At 36.5% G+C, this 19,379-nt stretch overlaps 1 protein-coding gene and 1 non-coding gene across 12 annotated transcripts in view; both read left to right on the top strand.

Annotated features, from left to right (window-relative positions):
- Window positions 1-19,379, top strand: part of PTPRK (protein tyrosine phosphatase receptor type K) — a 553,251-nt gene that overhangs the window by 244,940 nt on the left and 288,932 nt on the right. The gene's annotated exons all lie outside the window — the stretch shown is intronic.
- LOC116589481 lies at window positions 2,477-2,690 on the top strand. The gene has a single exon (XR_004285295.1). It is a non-coding gene; the product is annotated as a small nucleolar RNA U3 (small nucleolar RNA).

Consider the following 19,379-nt stretch of genomic DNA (forward strand, 5'->3'; position numbering starts at 1 on the left):
AGGCAGCCTTTTGTCTGTCCCTTTTTATTCTTTCAAGGCTGCTCTTGATGATCTTGGTGTTAAGGACCTGAATAAAGCATGTCTTACTTGCCAAAAGTTTAGAATTGAAGTTAGAATCATAGCTCTTTCAGATTAAAAAAAAAAAAAAAAAAAAAGCCTTGGTCACTCAGTCCTGTTCTCTTTGTTTTATATAGTATAGATGCAACAAAAAACAAAGGTTATATAAATGATTGACAGCATCTGTCCTGTAGGTGGAAAATGCTCAAAATGAATATGGTGACATTGCCATTGGCTCTCTGAGAGTCAGTGCTAATTACTTATGGTCATTGTATGTGACTTTGTAAAGTTGGGAGGTGAAGTGTCATAGAATATGTGTCTCTTTTCTTGTCTGAAAAAATACAGTGTTTCAGTTTAGAAATTTTCTGAGGTTTCTTCAGTACTCAAATTCTAGGAGATGACCTGGAACATAATTTTATTATTTAAAATGCTTCATTTGTATATGACTATAATTTGCATTATTCTTTTGTTTTAATAATACATGATTGACATCATCAAAATTTATTGATGTCAAAAAAAAAATCATCTCAGATTGTGTCATCCCTATGGGGAAGCATAATCCTCCCTTACAGTTATGTCTATAAGATGTTTCCAGGAAACCATCTTGGCCCAGAAGTAAACACTGTCTGCTATGGGTTAAGGATAATCGACTAGCAAGTACAATCAGCAGAAGGGAAAGTTAATTTAATTGGTTTAAAGACTTTCTTGCAGCCACAGAGCATGCTAAATTGATTTTGCCTTATTACATACAAAGAGTGCAGCACATTCATTATACAGCTGGAGTTGCTTCTGGAGAATATTTTACCTTCTACATACTACCACCGATGATTTTAAGAAACTTGAAAACAACAATTTCAAATTTAACATCTGTCAGTTCTTCTCCTTAGAGCTTCAGCAGGTAGTCAAAGGAATGCTGTAAATAAAGGAAGATTTTGCATGAGTAAAGTTGGCTATTTTATGTTTTCAGCTATCAGGAATTTAGACATGAATTGTTTATATTTACTCTTCATACTCCAACTGTACATCAGTTTCTCTATTTCTATCGGTGATATATCGTTCTCAGAATCCCTCCGCCTGGAAACTTCGTGGTTGGAATTGACTCAACTTTTATCACAGACCAAAACCTCTCCTCCTTTTTCCATATCAAAGCCAGTTCATGAACTACATTGTCTTTGCCATGTGGTTCATATATGGTAAAGTTTGCCATTCCCACCATTTACCTAGATTTCTCCGTGCCATTCTCTTGATAAACTGGCCTCCCTGCCATCGTTATCCAGAGTTTGGGTATCCTGCAAATACTGTAGGGAACCAAAATGGTTTCCCTGATTTCGAGGCCTCTAAACATACCCCTTTTTGCTTCTGGGTGAGTTAAAATGTAACCTTCTTTTGAGCCTTTGCAGCTTCCCCTGACATTCACTGTTTTCTTTGCATTTCAGCAGACTTAGGTAGCTGTATCAATCATAGCCCATCTAATGTCATTTTGTAACTACCCTCATCTTACCCGGTCTTTGGCTTTTCCACCATCGGGCTTGTCCTTAATTTAGCTCTACAGCCCAATACCCCAATGCACTCGCTGACACATTATAGATAGATGCTTTTTGTTTGTTTGTTTAATTTTATTTATTTATTTGTTAGAGAGAGAACACAAGCAGAGAGGGGGAGCAGCAGGCAGAGGGAGTAGTAGGCTCCTTGCTGAGCAAGGAGCCCTATGCAGGGCTTGATCCCAGGACTCCAGGATTGTGACGTGAGCCAAAGGTGTACTGTTAACCAACTGAGCACCTAGGCGTCTCTGATGGATGTTATTTAAAATAAGTTTTCTGCTACTGAGGACAGGATCTCTGTGTTTTACCTTAACTCTCTTCTCCATGTTGGCTTTGTAGGAATGGGCACAAATTAGGTGCTAAAATTAAGAATTGCCTCTTGAGTTCTTATCTCATTTTAAGTATTTACGCATTCTTGATGTATGCTATATAATGACGTTTGTTCCACACATATTTAGCTGTTCAGAACATTGTTAATTTTATTACTGGAAATATCACAGCATACTTTTTATACATAGAATTGTGGAAATTTAGCTTTTCTTCATGTATTTTCATGACAGATTCATAGCATTTACTTTTAGTAGTTGCAGGCTTACAACCAGGCAATTTAATTCTTACCCTAATGGAGAAATTAATAAATTTAATGAATGAAGCAGTTACATTTTTGCAGGATAATTTGATTCCAGTTTCCTTTTCTTATAAGATTGATAAACTGGAATTTTAGAGGATATTTCATTAAATTGTCTATTTTATGGTAGAAAATAAATCCCTGACCTCTGGGACTTTTCTTGAACTAATTAGCCCTTACCGTATGAGATATGAGCCACTTATTACGTCGTTCTCCTGTCTGATTCTCACTGGACAAGAAAATACTGTTTAAGACTATACTTTCAGGGATCATTTCTATAGTTTGTTACTAGAGAAGTTTCTCTGAATTTGTAGAGTACCCAAAACCACGAGGAGGAGACGTAGTATTCCTTCCTGAGCATGAAGCTGACTTTGGGCGTTTGCTATACAACAGCCCTTGGTCATTGATGATCGTTCTTCTTCTCTTTTGCAGAGGATAGCTGGGGATAAAAATATATTATATGTTTATAAAAAAATTTAAAAAAAAAGAAAAAAAGGAATATTACTGTTTGATGTGATCTTTCTTGCTGTGTGTGACATCAGTCATAGCTTTCTGCTTATGATTTCACCTGAGCTGTTTCTTTTGATGAGGGTTCTAGCACAGGAAATGACTGAGGAAGATCCCACAATGGAGGAACAGTCACAGTCATCTTCATTAAGAGTTTATATTTACCTTTTATCAGCAGGAAGCAAATGATAAGACATAATTATCCCCTTCAGGAGTGTTAAAAATACAGTTCTCTCTTGCCTACCAAGATAAGGAAAGAAACTTGAAAATTCTCTCTCAAGGCATTATGTTAAATCTTTTGCTTTTGTTAATAGACTCATCACTGAACACTTTAATTATCTAGTTTTGTCTTAAGAGACTATGTAGCCAGCAAAGAATAAAATAGGGTGCGTTCAATATATTGAAAATATGTTCCTTTGGATGACATTTGTATCAGAAGAGGATTTAGTACGATGGATAAAATACTGATTTAAAATTAAATGATCGGGTTATTGTACAGTAATTTAACTAGAGCCATTGTGTTTTAGAGATTGTAAAACAAATGAAATGTTAAAAATAATTTTACTGTTCACTGAGGCACAGTAATTATTGCAGAATAATGATTTTCTATTGGTAATGCGGTCAGCAAATATAAGTAGACCTCTTTCCTTTTTTGACTACCATTGATGGCTTTGTCTTTCTGAATATGGACCCTGTTCCCCAAAAAAGGCTGAAATCATAGGTATTTGTAATAGTTCTCTGTCTTTTTTTACATAAACTTTAATTAATGGTTCTCTCACTTTCTTTGCATTTTATGTTTCCCCTCATGTAGAAAATATGTCTTTTTGTGCTCAATAATGAATGACCCTTGAAACTCAGTGACAAATGTAGGTTAATTTAAGTCATCATCATCAATTTAACAAGCACCTCTGGTAATACATTTTTCACTTTTAAAAAATTGTATCATGAAGCAAAATGTGTTTCTCTGGGAAACAGCAATGATTATAAGATAATCACACACCTCTAGGGCATAAGCATGGGAAAAGTACAGGCAAGTGTATCTATTCCTTTGACATAATGATTATTTCATAATAACCAAGTGCTTCATTTCAGTCTTCTCTGCTAACACTATCTCATTTTTTCCCCTATTCTATTAGGCTGAAAGAGGAATAATAGAATTTTTCTCATGTGCTAAAATATGATGCTAGAAGTTTTGTGATGGTTCAGTATATATTTCAGCTGAACTGTACATTTCCTTATAATCAAAAGGAAATCAGAATGGTCCTTTAGCCCAAGTAGTTGATATAATAGAGAGAATAGATGTTCCTTAAGCTACTTTGTTCATACCTTTCCCAGTACTACTCCCAGATCTTTTTTCAGAAATCTCCAATTTCAAAAAGAAAAAAAAAAGAAAAAGAAATCTCCAATTTCAACTTCTATTTTATTGCTAGTGACAGTTTTGAAATATATTCTTGTTTGTGTGAATTCATTCTATTTGGAATATTTAAACTACAAATGAATATTATACTCAGTCTTTCAAGGATTGTGCATAGCCAGAGTCCCGAGGTCACAAACAAGGGAATTGTATATGTTGTCGTTGATTAAGTGTGGAGTTTTGTGTGCTGTTTGGTTTAATTACTTAGTATAAACTTTTCTGGGAAGCTGTTTTGTGCATCATTGGTAATAGTTAAATATGGGAGAAAGAGTTGCACAATTTTAGGGACGATGGGCCATAGGATCAAATCTAGTTATGATAAAATCACAGCTGAATCCCTTGCTATCTCTTTCTCTGTACAACTTATTTATTGTGTCTGGGCTGCAAATTTGTTCAGAATTGCCTACGGCACTGTCTGGCAGATAAGTGTTCAGTGAATAGCAGTTGTTTGTTTTTTCTCTCCGACGTTTGCCTTCCTGTCCATAAGTTTGGTTGGAGTATGTATGTTGGATGGGGCGGGTAGGTGTGTTTGAGGAGGTAGTTAATAGTTTTGTATAACCAACAGAAATCAGGATATCCAGTTATTTTTGTATTCCTGAGGATAGCATGAGTAACTCAAGAGATTCCTGAACTCGGTCAGTATGACCCTTTTTGTCAACAGACTAATGGCCTTTGCTGAGAGCTGCAGTGTGGAGGAAGTCTCACTGAAGCTAGGATCTTTCTTAGCTGGGCTTTGATAGGAGATGAATGTATTGAGTGCCAGTCCTGTGTTAGAACAGTTCATGTGTTATCACATGACCCCTTTGAATCAACCTTGTGTTTTACAGAATGAATGGGGGGTGTGGGAAGCATATGTGATACTTACAGAATCACACATTAAGTGATGACCTGGTATCACAGCCCAGGAGGGTCAAGGCTGTATTGTAAACTTATTAGAAAAGCTGGGCTCCATTTTCAAGGTCAATTTGAAAGATTCCTCTTTTGGTTAGAATATTTTCATCACTTTAGACAATACTGTCTCATGTTCACTGAATTAGCTAACTGTGGCTATTTTTTAATTTATGTGTTACATATGTATGTGCCCACATGTTTTTATTCTGATTATATTACAGATATGAACAAATATAAATAAGAAAGATTCTTCCCTTCCACCTCACCCATAGAACACTTGAGTTTTAAATAATAGAGCAGTTAATAGGTTTTGGTGAAATAATAAATGAGAGAAATATAGGGGAGAACATAAAATAATTCATGTTTTATTGATTCATCTAGCAATTTCTATTCTTGGTAAATTGGTTGAAGAAATGCATTACATTTTGCTTGTTCTAAGATGCATTTATGGCATGCAGATAAATTGGAGACTTTCTTTTTTCCGTTTAGTCTGTACTGACTCATCACTGATACTGATTTGTTATTTTCTGGATGTGCATTAATTTGTGGATATTTTGTTTCTGCTTGTTCCTGAAAACCTACATATCAAAATGAATATTTAATTAGCTAGACTTTTATAAAATTACTAGTGAATATTGTAATAAATAATAAGATATTTCATTATAATACTTATTGGCAATTTCTAGAACAGAGTGAGATAATTTTTACATGAATGGCTTAGCAGTTTTTTTCCTTCAGAAATTCCTCTCGTCTGTATTCCTGCCTGTGCTACTTCAATTTTGGGTTTTCACTTTCTTCCACATGGAAGCCCAGTTGGTTCGGCAAACTTGGAAATGCTTAGAAGCATTGTTTTCAAGAAGCACATCAAAGCTTGACTTGAGAGCTGGTTTAGCACAAGTTTGTTTTATTTCTGGCACCCCATAAGCCTTGCCTGAATTCTTTCCTTTGGCATCGTTGTGTGCTTAGTTGTGTAATCTATCCTGGCCTTCCGGACATCTTGCCTTTCCTGTTGATGAAATAGTATCATGGTCCTAGAAGAGACCTACAGATATTGTGGTCCGGTGGTTTAATTTCATAGAAAGAATCATGGCCTGGAGAGAATGTTTGACCCAGTATCCCATAACTATAAGTGGCATAACCAGGATTAGAACCTGGCCCTACCTTCTAAAGCCAGTGTTCCTTAGCTAATAGTGAAGTGTAGTCAAGTTTTGGCTTTTAAGGGAGCATATCGTTTAATTTCTCTCAGCTTCATTTTTAATATCTATAAGACATGAGTGACTATTAATAATGGTCCTGTCTACCTTGCAGCTCTTCTGTGAAAATCAAATAAAATAATGTACATTAAGATACGCCGTTGCTACTATTCCTGATAAGGATGTCTTGCATTTTTGAGTACCCACACCTCTTTGCTTTTGATGTCAGTGTATAATGGAGAAATGATGCCCACATAGAAATAGCAGGATTGGGGGCGCCTGGGTGGCTCAGAGGGTTAAAGCCTCTGCCTTTGGCTCAGATCACGATCCCAGAGTCCTGGGATTGAGCCCCACATCAGGCTCTCTACTCTGCAGGGAACCTGCTTCCTCCCCTCTCTCTGCCTGCCTCTCTGCCTACTTGTGATCTCCGTCTATCAAATAAATAAATAAAATCTTAAAAAAAAATAGCAGGGTTGAATATATCATCATTTGCATGACAAATTTGAAACAGCAGGCTGTTTTTCTTTAAAGGAAAAGTTACTTATTTTAGTTGTCTTGTTAGCAGTGGATACCTAGCACAATATTCTAAGTAGTGATACCTTAAGCATATATGCAACCAGTTTGTTGAAAGGTTTCGACTCAAGGAAGACTTAACCTATTTTCCTACCACTGGCCATTTTTTTTTTCTGTTATATTTAATCAATTCTCTTTGACCTGATTCTTAATGACACATTAGACAAGTTTCTTAGATTTTGTTCATTTTCAGTTATTAAAATCCACTTCGGTTCAGTTTAAGTGTACATGCTCTTACTTTGTCTTTCATCCGCCCATCGTCACCTACACCTGCAGCTTGTCTTTTGAGGACAAGGAGTCAGTAGGTAGTCAGTAGTTTCTTTTGTCTTCCCCTTGCAAGGACTAGGTTTAGAAGCAGACATAAAGAAGGTAGAGGTCTTCTTTCTTAACTGGACCTGTGTCAGATAGCTTTTTAGTTCTGATGATGGGTGTGGTCTTTCCTCCTAGCTGCTGTGGGGATGGTTGGCTTGGTATGGTGTTCTGCTTCACACCAGCCTCCTCTAATCTCAGAGTACTCCTTAGACAGAGGCTGTTATGTCCCTGCTGAACTTCTGGCAAGTGGCCTACTACTTCAGCCTTTCCAGCAGGGGTGATCCCTCACTTAGCTGTTGTCTGGAAAGAACTTAGAGAGCCCTGGCACAATGTCTACAAGGTACTTCTCCATATAGAGAAAGGCAGACTTCCTCCATGTCCCCAGGCAAACTTCCATTCACCTTGTAGGCACACTAGCGCTGTGCAGTAGCTGGCTTATACTGGCTTCTAAGAACGAATTGTTAAATTTTCAGGAATTTTGTGATCTTGCAATTAAACATGGGCACTACTAATGACATCATGGAAGTGAATAATCAGATGGGTTATATTAAAAACAAAGTAATAAATACTCAAAACTTAATACTCCCTATTTTATTTTATTTAATCATCTATGCTTTTGATGTTGTTTGTGTCTGTTGTGTTTTTATGGTAGAAATACCGCAGAGAACCTGCTCCTGCCCATCTCTTCATTGTGCATTCAGTAGCTTCGCATTGGTAACCTGAAATTGGCCATGGTGAGAGGATTTCTGTCCCTGAAATCAACAAGGGCCACCAACTGTCATCTCCCAGTCACTTGCTGAGTACTTACCAGCAGAACACTGAGCTCACATTTTGCTCTTTCTGGTCCTACTGCTTTAGGCCATCCCAGCAAATGTCTCTGTATTAACAGTTTCAACAATGAGAAAGGGACAGCCTCTTTGTTCTTCAGGGATCTTTGCCAGGTTTCCCCAAGGACTCCCTCATGAAGGCTTTGTCTAGGAGCCATTTGCCGGCCTCCCTTTCTCACAGGTACTCTCAGTCTTGATGAGTGATTCTTTTAGAACCTTCTTTTTTTTGGCCCCAGGAAGGTTCCTGTGGGGTAGGCACCTGCTTCCCCTCTCTCCCAGAGGTAGGGATGCCCATGACTGTCAATAGTGCACTTCTCTCCCTTGTCCCCAACATTCTGCTCTGATCATTTGGGTGTGGGAGGTGGTGGGGTGTAGTAGGACCAGGTCTGCCACTGGTCAGAAAACACTGAAGGAAGATTGGTTCAAGGTATTCATGAATTCTGGAGTGTAAAGTACTAAGAACATTTTTTTGCCCATTTTTGCCATATTTTGGACTGCAGCTGCAAATTCTTGGGGGGAAAAAGAGTACCTGTTAACCTTGTATTCTAGAAGAGACAAAAGGAACCATAATATTATATATTTTTTAGTTATTTCACAAAATAGACTTTTCATGTCTGTGTTTCATACTGACATGTAAATTAATTAAAGTAGAATGTAAGGCTGTGGTCTTAAGTGGATTTTCCAAAAGCAGCTAAGAGTTTAGATGAATATGGGTGAAATATCAGTCTCCCTTCTCCTTCTCTGCCCTGTACCCCTCCATAGTCCTGTGATTGGGAACAGTTTAGGGTTTATCTTTTATAAAGATAACCTAAGTAAATAAACATTAATTTATTTCCCTGGAGAAATCTTTGCATGCAGAGATTTTAACATTCAAAAGAATTAAAAGGAATTCATTCCTGCAGTTTAAAAAATAAAATTGTGAATATGTAGGTTTTTAAGCTAGTGATATTGATCAATATTGACATTTTAATTTAAAAATAAGATTTTTTTTTAAAGTCTTGATTTATTTATTTGTCAGAGAGAGAGAGAGAGAATATAAGCAGAGGGAGGGAGAAGCAGGCTCCTTGAGGCTCCTTGCTTACCAAGGAGCCTGATGGGAGACGAGTTCTCAGGATCCTGGGATCATGACCTGATCCAAAGGCAGACACTTAACTGACTGTGCCACACAGGCATCCATAAAACTAAGATTCTTAATCTGACTCTCTTAAGATAAAAATCTCCAGTCAAGAAAGTATCATTTGTAATATGTTTTCACTGTGTGAACTTATTTGGTTTTATTAATTTAATCTTGAGTTTGTCTCACTTTGTTTGAATCTAGGGAAAAAATATGTTGGAAATGAGAGAAAATCAGTGTATCAACTATTTTATGTTGTAGTATGTAGTATAACTTTCTGCTTAGTTTGTCATCCATCCACATAGTTGGGATGAAATTCAAACTTGTAAAGTAATATTAGACTATAATGGCAAACTGCCCAGCCTTGCACTATCCAAATAGAGTGCCCTTGATTGGTTGTCATTTGCACACATGGAAAGACTTTTCTCAGGCTGAGTAACTACTGGCATTGGTTTCTAGATGTAGCCCTGACACTCTTGCTTGTTGGGGCCATTCAGTAATTAGTGCACCATATAAGGGCCCAACTCAAAGTTTTCCTTAAGGGTAGAACCTACTTTCATGATTCCTAGAGAATACATATTACTCTTACATGGAAATTTACAGTGACACTCAAGTTGCTTCTTTTCTCTTTTTTTCTTCTCTTTCTTTTTTGGGGGGGGAGGGGGGAGGGCAGAGGGAGAGAGAGAAAGAGAATCTTAAGTAGGTACCATGTTGATTGTAGAGCCGAAGATGGGGTTCCATCTCACGACCCTGAGATCATGACCTGAGCCAAAATCAAGACTGACTGAGCCAACCAGCACCCCTTCAGTTGCTTCTTTTTACTTTTGGTTTCACTATCATTAATTATCCTAAGTGCTTTTATCCGTATTTCAGACCTTCACTGTCCAGTTGAGGTAGCCTCTATTGAGATATGATCATCTAAATTTAATTAAAATTAAATAAAATTAGAAATTTGTTTCCTCAGTCACACTGGCCACATGTCAAGTGCTTGGAGCCCACATGCCACTGGGTCACCATATAGGACGGATAGAGAAAACTTGAACTGTGGCACACAGTTCTGTTGAACAGTTTTGACCTACACTCTGAAGCACCCCATATAGTACCCTCCCTTCAATAACTGTAGACATGTGGCTAGATTGTATTGTAAGTATTTTGCTAATTCAAGTACAAGTATAGTGTTTCAGCTATATTATGGACTAAAACATCTTAAGGGCTAACTTAGAAAATTAACTGTCATTTGTTACTTGTAACATTTTTTTTTCTCTCTAGAAAATTTCAAATCCATATAACTTGTATTCAGAAATCCATATGGATATTGATGTCTGCTGCTACATCTTTAATCATGTGATCCAAAGAAATCAAACAATGAATCATCTAATATGTTAAAACAAAACTGAAGGTTTTTTTTTTTTTTTGAGATTTTTAATTTAAGCATTAGGTTTGATATATGGAGAAAGTAACGACAAGATGGGATTTATATTTTTGTAGGTAAAATAGAAAATGAAATTCAGAGCCCGACAGAGTGACAGAGCAAGTGATATAAAATAGAAATTACGGCCAGCTAGGCTCAGATTAAAAAAACTGATGAGCGATCTCAGCCTATAATTTACAAAGAGAGAGAGAGAGAGAAGCTAAAACAATGTCAGTCAGTTTTGTAATTTAGGTTAATTTTGTTTCAGATTTTAGAGAGGAATTGTACCATTAAATGTTAAACTTTTAAAGCACTATTTCTTAGGCGCCTTCAGAGTAACTCATTACGACCTCATAGTTTTGTAATATCTTCCAACATATTTGAAACTTCAGTGACAGCATATTTTAATACTGGAATTAAACTGAGAAAGAAATTTGTTTCAAAATAATTTTCACTTTACTTGCTTTCAACATTAATTTGTTACAATAGTAATTATAGAAATCTCTACCCAGGGGATTGATGAGCTACTCTCCAAAATGGACATTATACAAGTATCTCCAAGAAAAAGTTTTTACCTCTCTACCTCAAAATAGAAAAGCAGTACACTACAGCTTCTTCCTTCTTTTTTTACCTGTAGACCTGTGTACAGAAAGCATGTTGCATGCCATTTGCTATGCTGGATATTAGATAAGGAAGGATAAGATCATTTTCTCCATTTCCTAGGTCATCCCCGTAGAGCATACCATCATCTTTTCCTTGAACACCCACCATGGTGTCCTTAATTATTGTCTTTGCTTCTGTTTTGCTGTCCCACACACCTCTTCTCTCCATAGTCATCACAATAAGCTGCTTTAGATCATAATTCAGATTATGTCACTCCTCTGCTGTAGGCCTGTCTCATTACACTTAGGATAAAATACAATTTTTTTAAATGAAATTTCAAATATACTTTTGAGAAAGCCATGTCATCAAAGTATAGCTCAGAGATAAGTAATACAATACAGAAGGCTAAAAAAGATTTTCTCCATTACACAACGAATACATTGATCAATATTTGCAAAAATTAAAATATCATAAGTTAATAGAGCAAAAAAGTGAAATTCCTCCTTCGTATTATTCCACTCCCTTCTATCCAATACTTCCCTTAAGGTAGTTATCTTAAGTTGGGTCTATATTATGTAAGACCTTTTTCTATGAAATTACATTCATATTGTATGTTTGCTATATGATATATGTTATGTATGTGTGTTTTATATATACATATATATTTATATGTAATATGTTTTTTATCTGTCTAGTGATTACTGGAACAAATTAGCCTATCTGGAGACTCCAGCTATGAACAGCCTTGTTCATTTATTCTAAGATATTTTACAGATAATTATCTTTTTCCCCCCATAATGTGAAAGTGTTAGGGAAGCACTACTTAAGTCCAGGCTTGGTACCTCTCTCACCTCAAACATCTCCTCCCAGCAGTTCTCCCAGTTTACCTTTTTTGTCCCTGGTTGGCTAGTCTCCTCAGAGCAGACGGTTCTTATGAAACACATGTCAGATATTAAGGATTCTACCCAAACTCTCCCATGGCTTCTCAACACATTTAGAATAAAATCCATATCTCTAACATGAATTTAACTCCTGGCTAACTCCAAATTAATTTGGCCCCTGCTGTGCCTCCTTCACTTTGCCCTGTGCTTCTGGAATGTTCCAAGTTTGTTTTGTCTCAAAGTCTTTGTGGTTGTTATTCCCTCTGCTTGGAATGGTATTCCTTTCTTCTTCACATTCAGATCTCGGCTCATATTTTACCTTCTGAGAGATTTCCCTGATCACTGGGTTCCTACTGTTTTGTTCTATAGCTCCCTGCCTTGATAAAACTTTGTTACTGTACTGTATTTACTTATTGTCTTTCTTCCATATTAGAATGCTATTTATCTCTTATACATGTTAGGTAGCCAATAAATAGTTATATAATAAACAAATGCATATGTTACGCTAAAAGGGTCAGTAGACAATGCAACTGATCTTTTCATTCCATCTTTGTTTCATTTACTTCCTTTTTCCAGTGGTCTTGGATTTCTCTAGTATTAGCATGGGTACTTTGGGGACAGGTAAAAGAAAATATAACTCAAGACTCAGTTAATCTATTAGCCAAGTAAGCCATGCATGATTAACTCTTGGTATCACTGAGTGTATAAAATATTTTGATCTTTTTTAACATAATCAAATGGAAGTTTTAATTATTACCTTGCTTGATTTAACATTATGTAGCGATCCTATTGTAGAAATTTTAAGGGATTTCTCATGGCCTCCTTTTTTTTTTTTAAAAAACAGAAGAAAATGTACATAGATCTTTTCCTTCCTAGCAGTTGTGGCTCTGTCTTGTTTTAGTCTTCATATCCCTAGTGGCTAGGGTATTTATTGTGTATTCACCAAATGCTTGGGGAATAAGGATGAATAAAGATTATAAAGAGTATAAAGAGTATAGATATAACTAAACTAGCTGAACTAGTATTACTTTAAAGGTAACTAAAACTGTAGTTTAAGTAAAAAGGAAATGATTTTATTTCTTCTAACATTCCTCCCTTTGTCTCTCCTCAAAATTGTATTTAAATAATTTTCAGTGGTTCTAATTGATATCTGAACAAACTATATTCTGGCTTATATTCTTTCTGCCAAGATTTGTTCATTATGAGCTTATCAACAGTAAAGTTTAGGTCTGTTTACATATCAGAGGCTTCTCTGATTTTTGAGAGTTGGAACTTTGAATTAGATTAGCTCAGTGAATCGTTGTTGGTTTTGGTGACATGTTGTACAGACACACTGAAAGATAAATTTTGACCACTCTGCTATGAAAACAGGATTTAACATAGCGTGAAAGGAATGCAAAGTTTTATTTTATAACACCAACTTCCTTATAATTATATAAATCTTAACAATGTTTATGATATTCATTACAATATTACATTGAAGTAATACTACGTGTTACATATTACATATGATATTTATTGCATTGAAGTAAAGTCTTTAACACTTGGTGTTACTGTAAGTGGTGAATCACTAAATTCTACTCCTGGAACTAATATGATAGTATATGTTAACTAACTAGAATTTAAATAGAAACTTGAAAAGAAAGTGAAGTCTCTAAGATTATTTGCATTGAGCAGTGTTCCTTTGTTAGTGCAATTTTAGATTTAAGAATGAACTATATGCATACATGCACACATATATTTTCCTGGAAATATAATAATACATATTTGTTTACTCCATAAATATATACATGAGTGTAGGAATAAAATCTTGTTATCATTGTACATAAGCAGTGTGCAATAAATATTTCTTGACTGGCTGGTTAATACCCAAGCATGTTAGGTCCTTTTATGAGATTCCAGTCCCTCAGTCTACTTGTTGCTCCCACAGTGTCCTTTATTTGGGTACCTGTCACATCTTCTCATTTAGAAAATACTTCAAAAGCAGTACCTTTCGGATAAAGGACAGACTACTGCTTCCAGCATAAAAGTCTCCACAAGATAAGCTCTCAGCCTCCTACTTTGTAGGCCTTATCTCCACTACTCTAACTAACGCTAAAAGTTCTATATATTTCTGTGCCAGTAGGTCAAGCAGTTTCCTACTGTCCTGCTTTTTGCAAATGCACCTCATTTGCTTGTGATACCCCCCCTTTTATTTCTTTTTCCTTTTAGCCCTATATTTGCAAACTGCTCTGGAATCATTTCCTTTTTGAGTCACTGTTTGCTTTCTTAGATAGAAAATGATTGCTAGCCCCTGTCCCTTGTGTGCTAGTGCTCTGCGTACATTATAGATCTTCCCTCGTAGCTGCTGTGGCTCTGTCTTGTTGCAGTCTTCATATCCCTAGTGGCTGGGGTATTTAGTGTGTGCTCACTAAGTGCTTGGGGAATGAGGATGGATCCTTTGACCACACCATCATTCAGAGGTCACTTTCCCTGAAGTCTTTGGCTCTCCCCCCAAGGAAAAGCAAGTCTGCCCCTTCTGAACCCTCTCCTATCCCTCTAACTCTGTTTTATCACCTAGAGCTGTATTAGAGTCATTCCCTAACACACTCATCTCTTCTACCACACTGTGACTTTGTTCAGGACAGGGATTAATAAAAAAATTAGGTATATCTCTCCTTTTATCATCTATCAAATATTGGGCACTGTCTATGTTTTTTGATGAATAAGTGAGTGGCCAATTGTTTAAACTTTTAAAAAAATTAGTATTTTATACAGCCTTAGGGGTTTTGTTTGTTGTTTGTTTGTTTAATTTTAACTGGCATCTGAAAAAGAAAACCCATGAATCCCACTGTGAAGTGCTTTTCCATGCAAATGAAAAGATACCAAAACAAGACTGTTCTTAGAACCAGCTCTTCCATTAAGAACTGTAGGACTAGCACAAAGATTTCCAGCCCATTTTCTTTATCTTGAAACTAAGGTAAATCAACTTAAATGAGTGTTTCTCAGACAGTGGGCTGCATCAGAATCACCTAGAGGGGCTGTGGATCCCTGGCCCCCACCTATGGAAACTCTGTGGGTGGGGCTCAGGTATATACATTCCTCCAAGTATATCTTGATGTTGCTGATGCTACTGTTGACAGATACCTTGTTGAGAATTCTGGGCTGTTCTCTCTAATTTGTTGATACTTGAATGACAATATGTAGAGGCACGCCAAAGTTTAACAAGGTTAAATACCTCCGGAAGTCTCTAAGAGGTCTTTGGTTTCCATAAGTTACTTCTAGATTTGTCCGAGTGACTCTTCCAGGTCACCTAAGTCACTGGAAGTTGGTTTCTTTTCTTTAGGGTCTTTATTTAAAGGAGACATTTGGTCATGGCAGCTTCTATCACTTTCCCTCACCTGTAACTAAATCCTGCCAGTGGAATTAGGCTTTCCCTCCTTTTCCATCTCTTGTATTTAGGGATGATAGAGTTCATTTCTCTCCATCTATTTTTTTTTTAAAGATTTTTATTATTTATTTGACAGAGAGAGATCACAAGTAGGCAGAGAGGCAGGCAGAGAGAGATCTCCATCTATTTTAAGAGTCCATTTTTATTCTATTCCTTTTGTCTTGTATGGATAATAAAAGTCGTTTGTGAATCAGTCACTTTTTTTTTTTTTTTTTCTTGTGGATAGAGTTTCAGGCTTTTGTAATTGTGTAAAGAGTTCCCAGGGTTTCTTTTCATCAGTATTGTAATTTCTAAAATTCTCTGCCTCAGATAAACCATTTTTATTTATTGTCAGACACCCAGACAGGTTATATGTATTCTTCAGAAATGATGTTGACTTTATGATATGGAAAGGGATGTCATTTTCCTTCTTTTTCTGACTGAAATTTGAAGCTTCAATACTAGGTAACTTCGATTTCTGAATATCCTACACAACAATTTTTTGTCTTAAATATTTTAGGAAGAAGTATTCTTAAAGGAAGACCATTTCCTTTGCTGATTTATGAACTTATGATTGTTTTATTAATTGATACTCTACAAAGAATTGAATGGACTGTACACTTTTAGTTAATTATCTCAAATAAGATTTCTTTTTAAAGTTGAAGTAAATATGTGAATTCATTTTTATGTGTATGCACCTTCCTTCCTTCCTTCCTTCCTTCCTTCCTTCCTTCCTTTCTTTCTTTCTTTAGCAATGCTAGGATGCCTGGCCCTATTATAGTGCTAGAATATCTTCTAAAATTCCATTGTTATCTTTTGTAGAAGCTGTCCGTGAAATGTATTGTTCAGTACTCCCCCTAGTAAATATTTTTGAGTGCTCACCAGGCTTTTTTACTAGCTAAAAGCACCATGTCTTAAATTATATACTAATAGCTAAGTTATATTTGCTGTTTAGTGCTTACAGTCAAAGATGTCACTGTACTTGCCCATTTACCTATAAAATAAAATAGGAAAATAATAAAAATAAATCATGGAGGTTTTTTTTTTTTAAATCCCTGAATTCAAGTAGGAGTATACAGACTGATTACTCTAATTAACTTTGTGTCATAATCTCTCCCCCCACCCTAACCCTAACCTATTTTTCCAGGAGGGAAAGTTTATAGTACTTTTGAAATTATTTAGTTCTTAGACCCGTATGATGAAAGCAAAGAGTTCTTTTTTTTTTTTTCCCCCATGTGGTCTTACCCAAACAATTACTTATTAAGATTTTTGCATTTGTGATATGAGAATTCAATTTTAGCCTCCAGTTGAACTTTGCTTTGAGGTAGACTGATCTGGTTATCCTGTCAGTTGAGTGGCATTTAATCACCTGGTTCACTTAATGATTGCTTTTCTCTGTAACATAGTATGTCCTACCAACAGATTTCATATGTAATAGTTAGTGTGACAGTATGTATAGGTTTCACTACTCATTTTAATTTTTTAAAAAATTGAGCTCTGCAATTATCAATTGAAGCTCTTGAGAGTCACAAGTTTGGCAAGGAACAGACTTACTGTTTAGTTGGAGAGCATTTTTTCAGATATAGCTGTGCAAGCAAAGTGATCTACTTCTGCTATGTGTAAGATTGGACTGTTGGTGCTAAAATTTAAAAGGTTCTGCCTGTGGATTGTAGGAAGACAAATGGCACATCTCTAGAAGTGAGGAAAAATAGTACTGTAATTCAGTGTCATGTTGATAGAAATAGCAACCTTAACCAGTCATCTTTTATTTTTGGCTCAGACAACTAACTATAAAATATAACCCAGATGGTGGAGCTATGATAGTAAAGATACAGAAATGACATTTTGCTGATGAATTTTCTGCAACCCTTTGCTTCTCTACTTTCAATCTTATACCAAATCTTTATGGTGTAAGTTGCTTGCTTATGTATCTAAGGACAGACCCACAGGATGAAAAATGTGTTTTATAGCATTTTTAGATCTTGGATTATTTTACTTAACTTTTGTTCATTTCCCTCTTCTAATTGCCTTTTTGATTTTCTCTCTTTTGCTAAACTTATCCTGTAACATAAATTAGGTTGTGCCATGAACAGTGGGCCCTGTTTCAATTTATTTTTGAACACATTACAGGCATTCAAAATATAGTACTGGGCTCTGTCTGCCTGTCTGCCTTGGAATTGGGGATGCCTCTAGAGAGAGCAGGGGAAATGGACTCTGTAGTCTGTAGTCTCAGCCTTCTTACCACACTGGGCCTTGAACTGAATGAAGGAGGAGTCCTCTAAGGGTGGGTTAATGAGATGGGTGTAGGGTTGTTCACAATGTTTTGTGGTAGAGATTAGGAAGATAGCATGTGTGCTGAGTTTGTTGCATTACCAAAGAGCTAAGAGGTACTTCTCATGGTCTCCAGCATCAGTGCCATGTGGGACTGCCCTCTTGCCTCTTTATTTCTCCCTGGCTGGGGTGCTATGCCATTACCTATGATAGTCAGTCCCTGGAGAAGAAAAGGGAGGTAAGGGTTAACATTAATGGATAATCTTCTCAATGGCCCCATGAGGTCCTCACAGAAATTTGAGTTGAGGCCTATAACCTCAGCACAAAATTGAGGGTCTGCCTGATGTTGGTGTGTCCTTGTCCGTGTATGGACATCTCCATTATGGTAAAGGACATGTACATCTCCAGAAAGCTGCAGGTACCTCTTCCCCCCAAAGATATCTTAATAAAATAGAAAACATGCAGAGAGCATGTTTTTGTGCAGAGAAAAAAACTCCTCTTGTTTTTATATTGTGATTATTATTTATTTTGGGTACAAGTTTTTAGTTTGCTTTGAGAGATGAAATGTTTGTCTGGGTCTCTCTTAGCCACATTATGGAGTCATGTGGTTTTTGTTGTTGTTGTTGTTTAAAATATTTTTATTTATTTATTTGACAGAGTGAGAGATCACAAGTAGGCAGAGAGGCAGGCAGAGAGAAAGGGGGAAGCAGGCTCCCCGCTGAGCAGAGAGCCCGATGTGGGGCTCGATCCCAGGACCGTGAGATCATGACCTGAGCCGAAGGCAGAGGCTTAACCCACTGAACCACCCAGGCGCCCGGAGTCATGTGTTTTTGATACACACTACCCTATATCAGTATCTATTCAAATTAAAAAGGCCATTGACAATTATTTTGCAAGTGTAAGATTTTAGGAATGAAAATTAATTTTAAATACCTCAGAGACTTTTATCAACTTAAGTATTCTAGCATGAGTTCTAAAAATGATTATTGTTAGTTCTTTATTTAGATCTTCTGGATACTTTGGTGGGATAGCCAACTCCCTGCGCTAATTTGAAGTATAGGAATGCACTAGGCTTGCATATTCATTTCAATGTGGAGCCTTCTGAAAATTGTCTTCTTTGGACTTTTCTTCTATGTGGGCTACTTTGGCTTGAAATCTCTTAAGTTTTATTTTCTCCTTTTGATCTCTGGGCCTGCATTTTTACTGTTTCCTGGACACTGGTGTGTGCCTGGATTGATGTCTGTTGTTGATCAGGCAAATACAATACCAGTCTGCAAAGGATTACAGGTGGAAGGATGTTGTAGTTGCTTTTCACACAAGTATGATCTTGTTATACCTAATATGTTCATCCATGTTAGATAATGTAGCAGGCCTTCTGATAACCTAAATATTGGTAATGCTAAGTCTCATGTTTTTGTAATACTGACATTTTATTCAAGAATACTTGGGTATAATACACTTAGAATTTACATCCTAGAATCAACTCCAGTCTTTATTATATTATTATAATGGTGTTTGGATAGATAGATAGGAGTGGGGGGGTGTGTGTGCGCGCGTGTGCACGCACGCATCCCAGAAAGAGAATATCTGAACCCAAACAGCAGCTTCTGTTAAGTGCAGACCCTATAACTACACAAAAAGCCTGTGTGTGTTCAGGTAATTGAGTACAGGTTTTGGAATCTCTGGAACCCTTATTACTGTCTGCAAACAGTTTAGTCTTAATGTGAAGTCTTGACACAGGGCTAGT

This window comes from Mustela erminea, chromosome 4 (assembly GCF_009829155.1).
Source record: "Mustela erminea isolate mMusErm1 chromosome 4, mMusErm1.Pri, whole genome shotgun sequence".
Classification (NCBI taxonomy): domain Eukaryota; kingdom Metazoa; phylum Chordata; class Mammalia; order Carnivora; family Mustelidae; genus Mustela; species Mustela erminea.